Source organism: Penaeus monodon, chromosome 12, assembly GCF_015228065.2.
Source record: "Penaeus monodon isolate SGIC_2016 chromosome 12, NSTDA_Pmon_1, whole genome shotgun sequence".
Classification (NCBI taxonomy): domain Eukaryota; kingdom Metazoa; phylum Arthropoda; class Malacostraca; order Decapoda; family Penaeidae; genus Penaeus; species Penaeus monodon.
This window is the reverse complement of record NC_051397.1, coordinates 30,727,264-30,732,263: the sequence shown is the minus strand read 5'-3', so window position 1 is coordinate 30,732,263 and position 5,000 is coordinate 30,727,264.

Here is a 5,000-nt window from a genome sequence, read left to right as displayed (position 1 = left end):
TTTGTAGTCCTTTCCTCCTCAATAGGGGGGAGACATTGTGGCTAATGCCACAGTCACTTCACTCGGCACCGGCGCAGCCCACCCTGACCGAGATGGGAGCACAAGCTGAACCAGCCAAAACAGCTGCTGCTCCCACGACCGTAGCCCAGAATCCAAGCCGAAAGGGCAATCAGAAACAACCTAGGCCGGAGACAGACTCTGAGGGAGAGTCTAGACCTCCTAGGCATTTCCCACATTCAAGGTTCTCTCTAAACCTGAAGGCATCGACAATGCCTATCAGCTGTTGAGAGCATTGGAGATGCAGAGAAAAATCTGATTATCAATCTGGGTTGCCAGAGACCAGGGCATGATATTGTGCCCAAAGATCAAAGATACCCTGAGTTCCCTGCAGGACGGAGCTTAAAGATGGGAGGAAAGTGTGTCTCTCGCCACCGAATCCCGACGATATGAGAGTCAAGATGGTGTTACTTGGCTTCTCAGTTTCGCATGATGTGGATCTGATCAGATCACACCCACAGGCTTCCTGAATGTCGAAGGGGAAGAGCCCAACTAGGCAAGTCCTGGTGACCCTGAAAGGAGCCCTAATCACTTGATCTGGGTTAACCGGGCACCTTCAATCTTAGAATCTTATGTGCCTGAGCCACTTCGGTGCTTTAAGTGCCATAAATACGGTCACCATCAGGCTAGCTGCAAGGCCAAGCCCAAATGTGGTGTCTGTAGCAAGGCACACAACACCGAGGTGTGCCTTAAGGCACACAAGGAAGGCCAAAGGGACACAAGAGCCAAATGTTCCAACTGTGCCAAGAGGCATCATGCCTGAAAAGAGGTGGCCCTCAGGCAACAATAGGTTGATAAAAAAGCGACCAGACTTGGTTCCTACTCCCCCAGACACCCATGTCTGGGGACAGAACAAAAGGGAAAAGACCTTCCGACCTCCTAAAAAGATGGAAGCTCCTCCACAGTTGACACCATATATCTCCAATAAAAAGGACTTTCCGGCAAATACAAAAGTGCAGAAAAGAACCACAGGAATAAAGATTCCAAAAGCACTGCAAAAGCCTCCCCAAGAGACGATGATCTCCTCTTTGATGAGGAAGATATGACTCTCCTGTTGACTGCTGTAGTCACTGCAATAGCAACAGCTTTGGGGAGGTCAGTGAGGAGGCGGAGAAGGCAGTCACGGTCGCCATGACGGCAATGACCCAGACTGTTGCAGTCCTGAAAGGGAGGAAGCTGAACAGAGCCAAAGCAGCCCCACCCTCACCCAGGACGAGACTCCCCTCCCCACTCCAACCCTGGCTGTGTCCTCACAGGCAGAGCCAAAACAGGCTGAATATGTGCAGCCAGTGCCAGAACAAGCTGACCAGGTAAAGTCAGCAAAGAGAAAGACACACAGATAATGCCTGAAATGAGAAAAGCCAAACTAACAAAAGTCAGAGCCTCCAAAGGCTCTCCACCTCCCAGTGGACCTACAAGTAGCCTGACAAACAGCCCAAAAACAGATGAAAATCTCTCAGTCAGCGAGGACTTCACAATGAAGTTGTCAGACTCCAATATAACAGACTCTGAATCCGAATATGAAGACGACTCAGATGTAACTATCACCAAGTAACATCATGACACACAATCTAAGCATACTACAGTGGAACATCTATGGCTTTAATACAAAATATGCCATCCTCCACGCAATAGTGTGATCAAGGAACATTGACATTGTCAGAGGGAACTGTTCACTTCTCAGGGTATCATGTCTTCATGCTGCCAAACATGGCTGGCAAAAGAGGCTTGATCACCTTGGTCAGAGCAACAATCCCTTGCTCCGCAATAGCCAATGCACTGCACTGGGAATCTGCATGTTGAATCTCTTGCTGTTGAGATTCACCTGGTCAGGGCACTCTCAAGCTGTACTATGTATACAGCAAGCCAGGCTGTAGGAGCTTATACATCAGCCAGGTCTGTGCTACTGCAGCACAACACTGAGTGATCATAGGGGGAGACTTCAATGCACACCACCATATCCTGGCTCCCTGTAGGGCACCGGGTGTGGCAGGCTATCACATGGCCAATATGCTTGAGACTTTCTCCGAGATTGCTCTTCTCAATAGCCAAGAGCCAATGCACGTCAGAGAAGGGTTCTAGATGTCACCTTGGTATCTGCGGCTCTGGAGGAGAGAATCAGATAGTGTGGCTGTCACAAGTGACCATTATGGCACTGTTACTACCCTTATGGATGCTGGTCCAGCCCCAATGCCACAACCAAATCCAAGATGGAAAACAGACAAGGCCAACTGGCAAATCTTTCAGAATGCCTTGGCCCATTGTTTTAGATGTACTGAATCCTCACAGAGTGGAAAATGTGAAAGTGCTTGAAGCCAGACTTATCTATGCCATAAATCAAGCAGCCTCACAGACCATACTTAAAACTCGGCCATGGTCCAGAGTTATAAAGATGCCTGGTACTCTAATGACACGTTTAAGAAAGTCAACCGCAATTCCGAAGGCAAAGAACCCCGACAACCTAGCCATCCAAAAGGGAAGCAGTCAGGGATGACAAGGAAACTGCCATAATAGGCAGGAAAAGTGGCTGAAATGGTGTGGGTCCTTTGACCACCGAACCACCCTTACAGAGCTGTGGCAATGGGTCAGGTGAGCTACTAGCCACTCAGCCCTGAGGTGCACACACCATGACCCTCAATCAGAAGCAAACAGACTGGTGCACGAGTTCTCTGCGAGAAAAAGCAGCAACAGTCTGCCAGATGAACTGAGGGCAAACCAACAACCAGACAGACTTGCTCATATCAGAGAAAGGGCAACCGAACCTGATAACTCAGATGTTATCTTTTCTCAGAGGGAACTATGAAAAAAACTACAAAAACAGTTGTTGCTCAGCCACAGGTTCTGATGGGAAACTTCTTCTCTATCCCAGAGCTGGAAGAGGGTTATCATAGTTCTCATCCCAAAACCAAAGGAGCCAGGGAAGTACCACCCATCTCTCTCCTCAGCTGTCTGGGCAAGACAGCTAATCTTCTTCTTTTAACGGTAGGTTCATGTTTTGAGCCGCCGTGGTCACAGCATGATACTTAATTGTAGTTTTCATGTTGTGATGCTCTTGGAGTGAGTACGTGGTAGGGTCCCCAGTTCCTTTCCACGGAGAGTGCCGGTGGTACCTTTTTTTTAGGTAATCATTCTCTCTATTTATCCGGGCTTGGGACCAGCACTTGACTTGGGCTGGCTTGGCCACCCAGTGGCTAGGTAGGCAATCAAGGTGAAGTTCCTTGCCCAAGGGAACAACGCGCCGGCCGGTGACTCGAACCCTCGAATTCAGATTGCCGTCGTGCCAGTCTTGAGTCCGACGCTCTAACCATTCGGCCACCGCGGCCTTGATGATCATGGGCTTCCATGATTTTTTCTTAGCAATTTAGAGCGGTGGTTTGCCATTGCCTTCCGCCCGGTGTTTTTATCGAGTCACCATCTCTATTTACCCGGCACTGACTTGAGCTGGCTTGGCCACCCAGTGGCTAGGCAGGCAATCGAGGTGAAGTTCCTTGCCCAAGGGAAACAACGCGCCGGTCGGTGACTCGAACCCTCGAACTCAGATTGCTGTCGTGACAGTCTTGAGTCCGACGCTCTAACCATTCGGCCACCGCGGCCCCAAGACAGCTAATAGAATGGTACTAAACCGACTCCAGTGGAAAATGGGACCCCCACATGAACACCTCCATGGGTTCACAAGGGGCATGAGCACAGCACACATCATAGCCACGCTCTTAAGCACAAGCAGCACAGTCACATCTGTGGTAGTATTTTCTAGACCTGGAGAAGGCTTTTGAATTAGCAATTCCTCTTGCTATTCAGGAGACCCTGATCCAAAAGGGAATCAGAGGAAAGCTCTTGGCTTGGATAAATAACTATTTAAGGAACAGAACAGCCAAAGTCAGATTCCAAGGTCACCAATCACAGCACATGCCACTAGAAAATGGAACGCCACAGGGTGGGGTCCTCAGTCCATCTCTTTTCAACATCCTAATGTCCTGTATCCTCAACATACACCTTCCAGTGGGGTGCAAGATCATCTCCAGTGCAGACGATCTCGCGGTCATATCCAATGGACCACACTGCATAAGAAGAGCCCAGCACTGTCTGGACCTTGTATCTGAGGAGTGTTGTAGGACAGGACTAAAGATCTCTGCAGCTAAATCCAAAGCCATGGCTCTGAGACAAAATGTTCAAGGTACAAGTCTGAGAATCCAGGAAATAGACTTAGAAAGGGTCCATGTCTTCCAATACCTTTGAGTAAGAATTGATCAGACCCTCTCCTTTAAAAAGGAGGTTTCTACTTGGTTGACTGAATCAAAGCAAGACTGTCTGTCATGAGAGCAATGACTGGGAGACACATAGGAGCTAGACATAAGTACTAAGATCATTCTATATACATGCCATCCGTCCCATTGTGGACTATGCTTCTGTCTCCCTGATTGCCACAAAGCCAAGATTAAGAGAAAAATTGGAGACTGTTCAAAATGAAGCTGCCAGGATCATTCTGGGTGCCCCAAGGCCCTAAAGCTCCTCATGGAAGCAAACCTTCTTCCCCTGGACTCACAAATTGATCAAATGGCAGCTTAGTTCCTTTCAAAGGTCATCCAGACACCCAGGAGCACAAACATGAGGCAAAAAATAGTCAGACGCCTAGAACAAGACCCCGAGCTATTTGCAAATAACTCATGGCTCTCTCACACAGCCAGAGTGTTGATACGCTATCAGCTCAAAGAACAACTACTTGCCAAGGGCATGGACTCCCCCCACCACGACTTTATTGAAGCCCTGCTGTGGGCACAAACCTTGATCGAGTTCTCTGTTATGAGCTTGTCAAGGAGAAAGAATCAATACCTCATGCCTAGTCTAAAGGCAGAAGCCGAGAGGGTCATTGCAGCCATCACTACTCCAAGTAGTAGAACCTACTCCACGGATGGGTCAGTCGATCCCTTAAGCTTCACTGCTCT